At 38.6% G+C, this 16104-nt stretch overlaps 1 protein-coding gene across 9 annotated transcripts in view; it reads right to left on the bottom strand.

Annotated features, from left to right (window-relative positions):
* The window catches only part of LOC149080510 (uncharacterized), a 195123-nt gene that overhangs the window by 61218 nt on the left and 117801 nt on the right, over positions 1–16104 (bottom strand). The gene's annotated exons all lie outside the window — the stretch shown is intronic.

Here is a 16104-nt window from a genome sequence, read left to right as displayed (position 1 = left end):
AAACAGATTTGACAAAAATTTGTTTATGTAGAATAGTAGAAATTGATTAACATTATCATCACTGCAAACATAAACATCGACGTAGTAATGGTAATTGTGTTGGATATTTATCAGACGAGCCCAAATGAAATAGGAAATTTAGAATAATTTATTAATTATAAGGCCATGAATGATTACGTTTAGGTATTAAATATAGGTTAAATAATTATCCCCGATCAATGAAAGCCATAAAAATTAACCCTTTTGTCATCCTTTTAAGGTCTCCACTTTTTTTTCTGAAAAATTATTTCTCCCTCTGAAGCATATATCTTCATTGACATGAGTGTTTGTGTGTGTGCAGTCCCCCCCCCCCCTGTTTACATGCTTTGACTAATCAGCGTCTAAATTCCCAGAATACAAATACAACGCCACAACAGCCAAAATGCCCAATGAGGTGGCTGAGAAAAAGATGCCCATAATAAATATGGATGTCATATTTCAAAAATACAGCAACCCAATTAATGCAATTAGAAATAATATTATATATATACATACATGATTAGATATTATACAATGCCCATAAGAATGCTTATGGTTGTCTTATTCTAAGTATGGATAACTTCTCGATTTATCCCATGTTTATCATATTTCTTTTTAAACGTGTCAATTGTATTACAATTTACTACCTCCGGGGGTAACCTATTCCATTTATTAACAATCCTATTAGAGAAAAATTCCACCCCCCCCCCTGCAACACCATAACCTCGCATAGTCCCTTATGAATCAATACTAGTGTCCCCTTGTAAAAGCAGTTGATTGGCAGTCTACTAAAAGTTCATGGTCCATCCTATACATTCCATTGAAAATTTTGAACACTTCGATCATATCTCCTCACACCTGCGTTCCTCCAATGTAAACACTCAAAAAATGAAGTCTCTCTTCATATATCAAGCCCCGTGTTGCAATAAGGACACGCATAGCTCTTCTCTGCACCCCTTCAACCAAGTCTATGTCCCTCTGTGGGTATGGTCTTCAAAACCTTACAGCATACTCCAGTCCCGGACGAACTAAGCCTCGAAAAAGCGGAAGAATGACGTTCGGAGAACGCGAAGAGATCTTCCCCGTTCACCATAACTCATTGTGACCTATCTTTTAACCACGATACTATCCAATTCAGCAAGTTGCCCCCAATTCCAATCTCGTCTAAACGCTTCAAGAGTTTACCAAGTTGAACCCGATCGAATGCCTTCTGGAAATCAAGGTAAACAACATCTACATTTTTGCCCTTACCCAAAGTCTTTGTCAAGTGACCATGGAAGCAAAGGAAATTAGTCACACATGACCTCCTCTTCCTGAACCCATGCTGATTATCCGACAATACGTTATTCTCGTCTATCCACTTCACAAACTGCCTTTTGATAATTTCCAAAATTTTCGAGAGGGAGCTCGTCACACTCACTGGATGATAATTGGACACAACTTCTCTACTACCCTTCTTAATAGAATACCAGAACCCAAGTTGCCTCCAAGCAGGACAGATTCTATTTTAACCGAGATACAGTTTCCCCAGGACAATATGAGAAAGACAGCCCGAAAAACAGCTCTGAAAGAAGAAAACCACAAAATTCATTTCAGAATGAATGATTCACCATTCACAAATGATGCCTACTGAAGTGGGGAGGGAGCAGGGCTGCAACTGGGGGGAGGTCTGGTGCCCTGGGCATTGGACTAGAGAGAGTTATAAATTAACTCTATACAATTGCTTTTTGTCTATTACACAAGGGCACCAAAACATGTGCTTTCTGCGGCTGACTAAGCATCTAGTTGCAGCCCAGGTAGGGAGGTATTACCTCTTCTATTCAGGAAAACAGAAAAGAGGATGCAAATAACACTTAATGCTCATTAGAAAGTATGCTACGCAAATCAAAATCATTGGTATCATCAAATGGGTACTACAAATACTAATCTGATGGTACTCTCCGAGCCTCAATACCTTAATACCTCTTCTCGTCAAAGCACCAGGCCCGCTGTCCTGATTCATAACAAAATTATTTCCTGGTATATCTCAGAAAGTTGCAAAAATGCAAATCAAAACCAACCCTCACACTTGAAGCTATCGGCTACTATACTCCCTAGACCAAGGAAACCTTCCGTCGCAACCCCTACATAACAGTAATCAAGGTTGAGGCATATAATGCTAAACCTAGATAAGAAACAACATAACTACATTTAAAACATAAAAGAGTGATTAAAGTTAACAGGAAATTAAAATAGCCTGTAAAAGATTATACAAAAAAAGAAGTAAACTAAAACGCCGAACAGTTAATCACAAAAAAGAAATATATATATGAAGAATACAACACAACCCTAAAAAGTATTAAGATAAAAATAAAATTTATACTTAGCATTAGCTATCTCATTTACTGACACTAAAACAATTAGGCCCAAAGCAAAATAACATAAATTACTGAGAATATCTAAAAAAAAGTTCTGGACTGTTTGCTAACACTAACGCACAAAAAACCTACAAAAACTATATCAAAGTGGGAAAAACATTGAAATGGCCAAAAACAAAGAACCAGATATTCCCTCTTATATGAGCATGTGGGCAAAAAATTTGATTATTGACAACATGGCTCATAATATTTAAAAATGAGAAATTCAAGGACTATTCTAACACTTTTTAAAGGCAAAAATTAAAAATTCAAGTATATTCATATCGTGTTTGATAAAAATATATTTTTTAAAAATTATATCAATTGGGGTTTTTTATTCATATTCCATATTTAGTGTTCAGTTTGAAATGCTAATTTATTAAAGATAAATAATTTTTAAAACAATTTTAGTTTTAATTTCAGCTTGTAGACAATATTGAGTTCTAAAGCTCTTAAGAAAAAAAAAAACCCACACACATTGTAGTTTTATCAAAGGAGACACACATAATTTTATGTTTAAAACACTATTGAAATGTGCTTTTGATAAAAATATCAGAAAACACTTGTAGTCATATGTATAGGGTGACTACATGGCTTGAATTTTCCAGGACATTCCTGTATCCGAGGATGATGTCACTCTCCACTATCCATACAAAGGTTTTTAACAGCTGGTTGATGCAAAGATATATTTTTGGAAAGAGGGAAAATTCAAATACACCTGTGGGGAATTGAACCCACGTTCTCTCACTTTCCAGGTGAACGCCCTAGACCAGTGGTTCTCAACCGGGGGGCCCTAGGATATTCCAGGGGGCCACGCATGAAAATCTTGCAAAAGGGGACCCACGGCTACTGATACGGGGGCCACGAAGAAATTTGTGACATTAAATTTTTTTTAGTTACTCTGACTAAAAAAATTTAATTTCAAACAAAATGCGTAGGATATCTTTTTCGTAACTTTTCCCCATCCAAGTAACATTAACATGAGGAAGAAGGAAATAAAAAATGTGGTTCATGTAATCTCGGTGATTTACGACTTAGGGGTGATAGTAGGCCCTGACACAAACTGTAGAAGAGGTTTAAGCAAAATGGAATAACTGTAAAGACAGAAAGTTATGTGTGTTTAGACTTTTCATTCAAAGAGGGCTGCCATAAAGAAAACAGACAAAGATTTGTTGACCATTCATTGACATTCTTTTGAGTGGTCGTAGTAAATGTAATACAAGAAGTAGATGGGTGAATAATAAAAGCTTGTAAAAAAAACCCCATCGTTTTTATGCAATTACAGACGGATAACCATCTAGTTTAGCACAAAGCTATCTTCAGCCAGCACTGAGTGGTCTGATGGGGAATATATTTATAAAAATCGAATAGAGAATCGTAGAGAGAATAAGAGAAGAGAATTGCTCTGGGGTATTTTTTATGAATTTTGAAAGGGGGTGCCAATCCATTGTCTCTGCTGAACAGAAATAAAGTCGAATTCAGTTATAACGAACTCCAAGAGACAAAATCATACATGAGGAAAAATACCCGCAAAATTTAATTTTCTAAAACTACATTGCTGTGATTATGTATTGGAACAGGGGCGGCTTAAGCGAGGGTGCAAGGGGTGCAGCGCATCCGGGCGGCAGCTTGTAAGGGGCGGCAGCATAGACTTTACTTAAGACAACAAAATTTAACACAGTAAAAATTCACGACATCACGCTTTTGAGTCATACTATACCTTGACAACGGAAACGTTGAGAAAATAGACAAGGCCTCTGATCGTAATACCAGAAACAAGAATGATAAGCTATCTGGACGGCTCGAGACAAAATCTGTACCCGTGTGGGACTTATTTTTTGCCCCTCCTACCTATTGCTCCCTCCATAGCCCCTACCTCCTGCGTCAGGGAATCTTTCGTGGGACCCATGCCCGATTTTCCACGGGGACCCTTCTACAGTTAATTTATAGAGTGAAAAAAGAAAAATTATAAGGATTTAGTCCAGGCCCTCAACTAGAGCCCTGTCAGCCCTACCCTTAGAAGGTCATGTCCCTCCCTCACAATTTATCCAAACAATTCCTAACAAAACATTTTTTTCGGTCCTTCATTTCGGATTTTGCACCCCTCCAGAGCCGACAGTTTGGTTTTTTTTTTACCCATTCACCCCAGATTTAGCATCCTCTTAAGCGGTGCCCCGTGTGGCCACAATGGGTTGCATGGACAAGCGCCACCCCTGTACTCTATTACAAGGGCATGTGTGCATTTTGGTTCCCTCGCCCATGGCCCTACAAGAGCCCGGGATAATTCTCATAATTTTTTGGCTTTTTAAGGCTATACATTAACTATAGAAAATGCCGTGAGAAATCTGACGAAGAGAAGGCCTGCAAAAGATCCCAACCTAGGGGCCCATACCCTCACTCAGAATTTTATCCACAATAATCAAATGAAGGCAAAGGAAAAATTTGGTTTTTCACTTGTCCGGCTCCTGGAATACCAGAAACACCTTTGAAAAAATTTTCTTCATAAAAATTACCCTGTTAAATATCATCTTTACAGGATAAGTGATGATGGCTCGCAAAAATAAGTGTTCTTTCAAAGATTAAGTTATCTGGCATTTATTAAGAATGGTAAAATAATAAGCCGATGTGGTGGTCGAGTAGTCATAGTGACGGACTCGCATAGCGGGGACCCGGGTTCGAGCCCCACCGTCGCCACAGTGGTGGTTGGCTGAAGTTGGTTTTCGGTGGTTACCAACTTCGAGGCGCAAATGCGAGCCGATCTCCCCATTAAAAAGTCTCGTCACAGAGAGCAGCAGGCCCACAAACAGTACAAATATTCAGTCACTACACATCACTCATTTCACTTCTGAGATATAGATGGCAGCCTTGAAGAATCATACACAACACTAGATACGCACTCAGACTGTTAGGTACACACACTTACTATTTCGGCACAACCCACTAGGTAGTAAATTGCCTACGGCGATAGACCTGAGTTGTGCTCGGTTTGAAAAAAAATGGCTAAATAATTCTGAAACAAAAGACAAAAAATTTTCTACTTCAAAAGCGGGACGTATGGTCACGTACATTTTGCACGGTAAACAATGATATGCGGCTTAGGTTTATCTCCAGGTGCTCTTCACAGAAGCCCTATCAGTCTCCTGGCAGGGTCGCCAGTAGGGGCGGCACATGAGGCTTCGCACCCGGGCGGCAGGCTCGATCCGCCCCTGTATTGGGACTTCCTCTAAGATTGACACCACATCTTTGAAGTTTTTTTAATCGATACTGTAATGCTTCGTTTTAACTGCCCTACTACTGGCCTGCAGCATCCTAAATATAGTCCTCCTACCACGAGATGAGATTTGGCTACAGCACGTCATGTCACGTCAAACGATTTTAGCCTAGAAGGACATGCCAATCGTGAAAGCTCAGTCACTGATGAACTTTTCTCAATGTGCAATCGTTTTACCAAAAAAAAAAAAAAGAATAAAATCATCCAACTTGACGTGACATGACGCAGCGTAAATTAATCTCGTGGTTGGAGGACTATAATTTAAACGCAATTTTCCTATCCTGCAAGAACAATGTTGTGAACATTGGAAAAATTTTTTTATAAAGGCGTATGACTATATTTAAAGCAATTTAAATCCGTTTATTAGAGATTCACTGCATCTGCTGATTTCTAAAAAAAGTGCAATAAATTCTCACGTAAGTCTTCACTTTGAAATATCCATAACCCGCTCAATGTGTCTCTTTGTATCTGTCAACCTAAAATTTATGGTTTTTAGTGTTGATAATACGCATCCACAACCAATTCAGCGACGCGTTTTCACAATCTGCTAAAACTGTTTGGATTTGATAGTTGGAAATGATGTCTAAATTGCAAAGATTTGGAGTTTGAATCAAAATGAAATTTGATTCTCTTGCGCACAAGTGGAATTTCGGGGCATTTTCGCACCACCGAGCCCGCCTTGGCCATTTTTCTTTTTCTCCGCACCCTTTCTTTCTTTTGTTTCCTTCCTAAATTTATAAAAGTAAAAAGGACATAATCATTATAAAACGGACTATTTTTAGATCAAATTGCCGAAGTTCCATTACTTTACTGCAAAAATGTCAGATTTTTTTGGGGGGAAATACAGTCAAACCTAAAGCGTATTAAAGACCCTTTATTAACACGCTTTGGTCAAACCCCATTAGACCAGAATCCAAGAGACCCGAGAAATCACTTTGTAATAACGAAATTTCGTTACAAAGGAATTCCAGATTTTTTTATTGTTCCTATGTGAATCTATCTGAGGGATTAGAAAAGTTTTCGTTAAAACGATATTTTTCCTGTTATAATGGTATTTGTTAAAATGAGAGTTGACTGTATTTCGTCTCAAACTATTTTTTTACGTGTATTTGAAGGCTGCATGGGTAACAGGGCGTATGGCACTTTACTGGTGAGCCATTAGTCTTAGAGACATACCCAACTAGAAAAAGTACCCAAATCACGTGTCCAACTCAGATATGTCATTTATGTTGTAAGGGGTTGTATAGCTATAAAATAAAAAAAAAACAACCTTTTATACCATCCTCGTGTGCCAAAGAACCCAATTAAGAAGTTGTTGCTCTGTCTTTCCCGATGCCAACTAAAATAATTTCACGTTTCTGAGTGTAATATTCACCGAGATATGCAAATTCGAAAAATTGAGGAAATTTGGGAAAAAACAGCATTCGATGCGGGTAAAATGGTTTCCCCTCATTTAATGCAATTTTTTTCCAACTTTCTTGGAATATCACAGTGAAAATTTGAACTTAGACATGTTGAATTTTTTTGTCTGAGAACAGGAAATAACTTTCCAATTGGGTTTTGGGGCACAGGGTATCCGCATAAAAAGTTAACATTTTTATTTTAATAACTATGTAACCCCTGGCAACATGAATCAAATATCTGAGTACTACACATTATTCGAGTACTTTTTCCAATTGGAAATATGCCTCTAGAACCAACGGTTCGCCAGTAAAATGTCATATGCCCCGTTATCTATGCGCCCTGTATATTAAATATAGTACGGACTGTTATGTGAAATATTGCCCTGGTTTAAGCCAACTCACACGTTGCTTCATCCGCCTGCGAGAGAGCGGCCACATTATGAACCAAAAAGCCACTTGAAGGTAGCTTGTCATCCAACGAAATATCAGATTTTCACCATATCATAATTGAAGTCAACAAACTGATAATTTTCTTATTTGAAAATCTGATTATTTATATTTTCCGATGGGCTTGAAATCCTGATAATGAATCATTATTATGTTCACATGAACAGTTTTGTCACTGCGTATATGATTTCTCTGGAATGAATGGTTCAAACAAATATTAAAAAAGTTTTCGCACGTATTTTAGTTCATTTTTTTAAATTCATAGTAGGGCTACAACATGAACCTATATCCTTGATACATGTATTATTGTTGAAAACGATGTGGAAGGTTGAACTTTTCAATTGTGATTCATTTGTGTGGCTACTCCCTCATTACTACTTTTATCCGCATGAAGAGAATAAAATTAACAAAACTGCTTGCTACCACTTTTTGCGATTTTTATCATTATAAGAATGCATATTTTGGAAGCTACAACTGACATTTCTCAATGAAACCATAATCTTTTACACAAAAAAAAAACAAAAACAACACTAATTTGGAAATAATAAAAATTTCATCCAGTACAGTAACTTGATGACATTGTAAACTCTGCGCTTGAAAACGGCACATTGATTGAAAATATATATTTTTTTAAATTGGACTGACACAGCACATAAAACATGCAAATCAAACTGAGAAAAACACCAAACAATAAACTTAACAAAAAGTAACATTACGATGATACAGACACTTTGTGACCCCAAGGGATTTATTCTATTTTTACTGTATTCTATAATGTTTATTTTGCTTTTCCGTTATTTTCATAAATTAAAAATTAATCAAATTAAATTCAAAAATATTTATACTTCAGGCAATTTTTGAATAACTATCTTCTAATGGGAAAATGTGGGGGGGGGGGGAAAGAAAGGGGGAGTAGAAAATTATTCATGTTCGCAAGGGGGGCCACAGGAATGAGAAATGGTTGAAAGGGGGCCATGGACAAAAAAAGGTTGGGAACCACTGGCCTAGGCCACTCGACTACAGAGGCAACGAATATCGCAATCTTTCCTTGGACACAATTCAGGCCAAAGCTCACAATTGCTGACACTGCCACGAGATGGCGACTTATCCAAGGATGATGTCACTCTCTGCTACCCATACAAAGATAAAAGAGAATTTTCTCTCTTCCCAAAAATATATCTTTGCATCAGCCAGCTGTTAAAAACTTTTCACTGTCCAATAACCTAAGAGCATGCTCCGTTGCGGCTGCCGGTACGGGAGACACACCATGCCGAGTGTACCACATCTCACAGCTGCATGGTGGAAACCTTGGACTCCATGTGAGGAGAAATTGATGGATTCCCATGTAGGATGGTCATCGACACTGGAGCTAAAGTGAGCATCATTAGGACAGACCTGGCTCAAAAATTCAAGCAACGTGTTCTCTATGTGCCACCATCTCTGACGCTGCAGACAGTCACAGGAGTGACTGTGCATGGAAAATTGTGAAATGAAAAAGTCTCAGTGAGGGTGGCCATGATCACCTATAGACACACCTTCTTGGTGGCTGACATAAAAGACAAAGAAATTGGACTGGACTTCTTGAGGAAACGGATTTTCCTTGGGCATGAGGAATGACCAGTTGCATACACTTAGGGAACACATCACTCAACTCAGATGTGGTCATGACAAATTTCCTCCACAGAAAGTGATGGCCATTCCGGAAGTGGTAAAATAGTTCATCCCAGATGGCATGAAGAGGAAGATCCAGTCTCATATGAAAACAGGGCATGGACCCTGATGTGAAGAATGTGTCCACAAAACTGTCGGCATTGCTTCGAGGCAGAAGAGAAGTATAGGTCAGTGAACCCTACAGTGACACAGATAACATCTCAAACGATGATTCTTAGAGCAACAAACCACCTGGAAGGCTCAAGTATAAGATCCTGACATATGACCAATAATGAACTTGAAGGAATCCACCCCACCGGGGGGGGGGGGGGAGAGAATAAACCAACGTGGCAAGCCATCACCTCTCCCAGTTCAATGACCCAAAGACACTGTGCGATATGGGATTTCCTGGTGATGAGATATGGCATGCTGTACTGCAAATGGGAGTTGGGGACAGAACGACATACAAGTGGCAATTCATCCTACCAAGACGCAGAGTGGAAGAAGTTTTGAGAGAGTTGCACGGAAGCCAGACTGGTGGACATTTCGGCATAACCAAGACTCTCCACGGTCTGTGAACAATTCCATTGAGTCAAGCCCAGGACAGATGTGTAAAAGTGGAACAAGAGCTGCGACGCCTGTGTAATCTTCCTTGGGATTACATGCTCGGTTTGAAATATCCTTAGTTAATGCAGAAAAGGATATACAAACAAGTTTTTATTCACTTCAATTATTTTATTTCGTTAAGCATTTTAAGACATTACAATTTACACTTTTAGTTATTTTCAACTTAAGACAATTTATCAGTCAAACTGATGTTATTTCACCCGTGATAGTCCATTATCAGCTGAGAATCCAATCTCTTTTTGAGAACCCAGAAGCTCTGAGTTCAGGTTGTAAACATGGCACAAGTCCAATCAAGATGAAGGAATGAACCAAGGAACAGATTCCCAGAGTTCAGATCATTGGCAGTTGGTGTTTACTAGAAGATCATAATGGTCATAGATTATTTGGAGATAAAATCACACGCGGCATCCCTGCATAACGACCCAGGATTCTAATGTGATGCAATCGATACACAGTAAGACACACACAAATAATTTCAAGAGAATTTCCAGATTTTAACATAAGTAAAGTTATTAACACTTTTAACAATTACGTAGGTTACGATTAACAAAATTATCACAAAAATTATTTCTCAAATTCATACTGATCCCCATGCACAAGTCTGTTGACTCATCAATATAGTCCGCCAACAGGAGTTTCATGATCTTTCTTGAATTACACGAGCCGTGACGTCATTGACCTTGACGGGAGCTAGCAAAGATCACGGCCCAAAACAAGGCTCCACGTGGCGGCGAGAACTGCAGGCTCAACGGTTAGAGCCGAGGTGACGATCGACACCAAGCCAAACAACGAACAAACGATGACAGGATCCAGGACGATGGTGGTGACAACGGATGACTACTACTTTACCGCACACCAACTCTAGTCATATATCGCCATATGGCAATTTCCAACCAGTGGAGTTGGGTGGGAAATGAAGGCTCCATCCATCAGTGGTCGCCCTAGGCTCAGTAGGTAAAGAACTTGCTTCTGATGTTCTATGCCAGGATTCAAACCCATGGACCTCGATGGTAACCCTCATAGTGGAAGACGAGCTTCTTTACCAATGCGCCACTCGGGCACATTCAACGGATGACTAGAGAGGAGGCATGATGAGATCCGGAACCAGTCGTGGCGTGCCGAACACCAGTGAGACGAGTTATTATTTCATACCGTAGAAGATTCATAAAAAGGCGACCACCTTCACCTTAAGTGATGTATACTGAGCTGAAAGCGGAATTGAAAGGGAGAGCGAGCTAGACGATCGTGACTCGGGATATTTATACCTAAAAAGGAAGTGCGGTACGATCCATCATCTCAAAAAAATATACATCTGAGTACGACCAATAGGAAAATATAACATCCAGTTTGCATAAAGAAACGACAATATATTTTTATAGAAACTTTCGCAAAACAAAATTGGCAACAACAATAAATCAAAATGGCGATGTGATCAGGATCACACATTTTTTTGGACTATGAACATAAGAAAATATCAGAGTAATTTAATCAACTGTGGACTCGAAGGTAAGACAACTTGTATATAAAAATGACTAGAGCAGGAGTTTTCCGCCGGGGTCTATGAGTATTGTTACACACACAGATGTCGGAAGGTGGAGAAGGACTGGGCGTCACCATCAGCAGTCGATAGGCAGGATACCCTGAAATCTCTCTGGGTTTTGCCATTCAAAAAAACCCATCAGGAGCGACAGTCGACTGTCAGAGCTGAACTGAAAAACTTAGATTTTTCTTTAGAAAAATTGAAACTTATTTAAAAACTTTTCAACTGGACCAGCCGAGAACAATAGCATAGATTATTTAGTTCACAACATTTTTTAGAAGTTAGCTTAATGACCTAAGCCGAGAATGAAAAAACTACCTAAGTGGTAGAGTAAGTAGTAATTGAAACTGTTCAAGTAGTTGTGGTTAGCGAGAACAAGAGAAGAGCATTTATATGCTTTTAAAGCTGTCTTTTCCTAGGACCAATTGTCCACCAGAAATACTTCGTCTCCCGATAAAAACTCTGACATTACAATTACATAATTTACATACAGAAACAGCTGTTCGGGAAATAAAACAAAATTTTGGGATGTCAACACAAAAGTGTAATCTGTGAGCTGGCCAGGCTCCCTGATCACATCTCACCCGTTATTCAAGATAATACATATTGAATAAAGAAATATAAACAACTCCGGCAGAAGTCTGCATCCATCTGCTGAAAGCAAGTGAGTAACAGTTATTATAAAATAACAATTCAATGAGACCATGAGATACCTCCTCAGGGAAAACTCTTCAGACAAAAAAATAAGTAAAATGTATGCTACATGAGAAATAAATTTAGATGAGACATCAGCTGCCAACCTTGGTCCCATCCTCGACAAAGAACCGCAAGACCCCACCCTATGGCCTTAAGACAAAGCAGACTTCTGGCTTGTGACGATATGCCAGTGGTACTTCCGGATGGTTTCGGGTAGCTGAGCGGTCCCTGGAGTCTAGTTTTATTATATGGGAAGTGTTTAAAGTAATGGAGAAGGATGCCATCCTTATCCGTTACACCTGCGCCGTTCGAGATATTCACCCCGGACATCATCTAACTGTTACCCAGAACCGACAATGGTCACAAGTACATACTTGTGATGATGGACTATTTTACCAAGTGGCTGGAAACATATCCTATTCCTTATCCAGAAGTAGTGACATTGGATGAAGTTTTGGTGCAAAATTAGTTGTCTCAGTTTGAAGTCGCTATGCTGATCCATTCCGTCCAGAGAAGAAACTTCACTTCAAAAATTTTTGGCAGCATGTTCAAGCTTCTAGGAATGGAAAAGACGCAAACTATGCTGCTTCAACCAGAATCTGAAGGGATGGTCGAGAGATTCAACAGAACCATCTGGAATGATCTCTTGCTCTTCCTGTCGCAGAACCAAGATTGGGACTCGAAGTTACCGCTTTTCCTGCCATCCATGAGAACACTGGATTCTCGCTGTTATCCGCAGATGTTTATCGGACGAGATATTTGGCTGATAGGTGACATGCTGCTTGGGCAACCACCAGATAACCCTCTTCCACTGCAAGAATATCTCAAGGGACTCCAGGATGTGAATTGAATCGTCAGAGACAGGATCAACATTCGTCCCGAAAAAATGAAAAACCACTACATTGTGAAGGTCACGTCTCACGACTTTAAGGAAGGTAACCTCGTCTGGCTTTGGAACTTAAAGCACCAGAAAGGACTTTGCCCAAAACTCCAGACATCATGGGAAAGACCCTACAAAAGTTGTGAAGAAACTGAAAGATGCTTAGTTCGGATTCAAAGGATGCCGTCTTCAAAGTGCAAGGAGGTCCATTTCAACAGGCCAGCTCCTTACCTTAGTGCAGCGGTTCTCAATTGGTGCTCCTTGTGCACTCTACAAGGGCTCCGCGGCCACTCAGGGAAATAAAAAAAAACCAGTAAAATTTAAAAAAATAATTATAAATATTTTTAAATAGCAAAAATAAATCAGTAACTTTGATGAATTAAAAAATTGGCCTAAGGGGCTCAGCGAGTCAATAAAGGTTCAGAACTGCTACCTTAGTGAATGATCAAATGTGACCCGCAGACTTGGACTGAATTGCTGGGATGCACAATTCTAAAGGAGGGAGGCAATGTTATGAAAATTATGTAATTATTTATCATGCATTATGTAATTTTTTGCCTGTAAATAATCATTAACCCTTTCAGATCTAGTATCCATCTCAATGGACATAACCTTCAAATGCCCACAACAAATTTGTTTCCAGTGTGATAAGGTTCATTAATGACTTTTGGTATTGACAACAATCCCTTTACAGAATCAAATTTATATTTCTATGTTGGTAACACCATGGCAGCACCGTTGTCCCAATTCATCAGTCATATCTGTGCTTCTCGGCATATACAATAAACTTTTGTTTTTATTTCTTCCTCAAAAAATTCTTTAACAGTGGAATTTTCTTACAGCTTCAATTTTTCTACAATTTTTTTACAGCTTCTCCACACCTTATACCATAGAACAAGAATTCTCAAACTTTTTACACCCGCGGCACCCCCTTTTCCTATTCAATGCTTATCCGCCAGCTCTGATGGCTCCCCAGAACTGTTTAACAAAACATATTTTCAAAAAACCGGCAGCACCCCTAACAAAGGTTGGAGGCGCACCAGGATGTCGCGCCACACAGTTTGAGAACCCCTGCCATAGAAGATTTTTTTTAATTGGCACTTGTATTTAAGAATTTGAATGAAGATAATGTGATGTCCACTGAGATGGACACTGGGTCTTGAAGGTAGCAATACTTCTTCCTTCTAGCATTTTGTTGTCGCGTTCTTATGCTTGAAATTTTAATTATATCTTCATTGGAAATTGATTCTATAACAAATAATTTTCAAAAAAGTATGAGTGGAAAGATCAGCAGGAAATTTCAGCAGTTATGTAAGTCCATGACTTATTAAAAAAAAAAAATCAATGTAAAATCAACAAATTCACATCTTACAGTTGTTTGCAATGTCATGGTCGAGAATTGTATTTGCGGTATTAAAAGAAATCACAAAAAATTACACGCATTGCATGTATTGTACCTTAACCGCCCACCAGGTTTGAATTTGCCTTCAAATCGTTCTCAAAAGGGCCCCTTATTATTCCATTGAACTACTCCTAAAACGGTAGAATGAAAATGCAAAATAATTTCAAAATCAGCAGGCTTCTCTCGTAAAACATGCTGCCTATCCCCCCTTTGAACAGTGATATATGACACAGCAACAGTGAAATGATAAAGATTGACATTTCGGTAATGCCCAGTCAATAACTTTTTTCCCACGTTGTACGAATCGTTTTCTTTCAGCTACGGTATTTGCCGGTTTCGCAATAGTGCACGTTTAAATGATATAGGAACATGTTGTAACATTACCTTGCTCCCTCTCCCCATGGAATAGTCCTAGATCTAGTCATTTTGAAATCTTTATTGTCTGACTTTTAATTCACCTCAGAGAACCGGTCCACTGTAGATTTCCGCTGATCAGCCTGCATTGTTTACATTTCAGTATCAGTATTGCCAGATTTCATGTCATAGTTGTATTTTTATTTTGAATAGTTATGCAAATAGCACTTGCCTGTCATTATGTGTTAGTTTTCCAGAGCTGAAGGTCGTGCATCCTGATTCGATGGTGAAACAAGGGATGCTGGGAATGGTCCCTTTTAAATAGCAGCAGTATGCTGGAAACGTGGCGCAAATGTACTGAACTTCTCTTATCTCGGAATAATCAAATAAATGTTTTAAAAGGAAAAACATGTTCTTAATTCATTCTTGCCATCTGTGGTGCAATATTGGAATACATAAACAAATAATTAAGTGAATCCAGGGGAATGCAACATTCAATCATTGCATAATCTCATCAATGATGCCACAAACTGGTAAAAAATAACTTGTCTTTGGAGCTTTTCATTTATTACTTGTCTTCGTTTTTTTGACTTTTCATTTCTTTTAGATAGGAAAAAATATTTCGGTAAAAATAACATGAAAAACGTAAGTGGGGAAAAAACACTTCAAACGGGAAATATCTATGAGTATTAGTAACGCCGAATACATAGTGAAGCGGTGAGATAAGATGGCAGCCAGCCACAGGAAAATGCATCAGGTGTTAGTAGAGGTGCCCGCACATACTAAAGGCGGGGGCAAAAAGCAAAAATGACCAGAGAAGTTCTGAAACGGAAAAATGTGACGATGATGTCTCTGCAGAAAAGGGAGAAAACGGGCCAATCACCAATGAGCGAAATGCCTTACCTCACGGTAAAAAGATTTTTTGTTCGATTCCCTTACCTCGTTGAGTCGTCTCTTTCTCTTCTTTGTCTCGCTGCTTGGGTATGTGAGGCAAACAAAACAGTACAGTTGTTTTCGATACTCACCTATTCTATGCGCTGCAAATTCTCTTTCATAATCTCATGTGACAATAAATCATCTTTATTATAGGCTGGAAAATATGTTATAATGCATAATGATAGTATTCTTTAACTTTACCCTGCTTTTAAGCTGCAATACCGAGAAAAACGAGCTTTTACCGTGGCTTTTGCTGTTAACTTCAGAGTCCATATTATTATATGGAAAGCTGTGTTCGATCAGAGAGGAAGGGAGCCAGATGGCTAATAGGTGCCTTACTATATGCACACAATTAAAACAATTTAAAATTCTGCACTATAATTGTCGTTCAGTGTTCAAATTTCAATAAAAAATCAAGTTAGAACAATTAGTTTAACATTTTAAATCAAATTCTTTAATTTTAATTAATTTTCTTCTCATGCAG

This window comes from Pholcus phalangioides, unplaced genomic scaffold, assembly GCF_987345545.1.
Source record: "Pholcus phalangioides strain wild (caught in Gottingen) unplaced genomic scaffold, Ppha-v1.0 ptg000011l_1, whole genome shotgun sequence".
Taxonomy (NCBI): Eukaryota; Metazoa; Arthropoda; class Arachnida; order Araneae; family Pholcidae; genus Pholcus; species Pholcus phalangioides.
The sequence above is the reverse complement of the archived record's forward strand: the minus strand, read 5'-3'. Positions and strand labels throughout refer to the sequence as shown.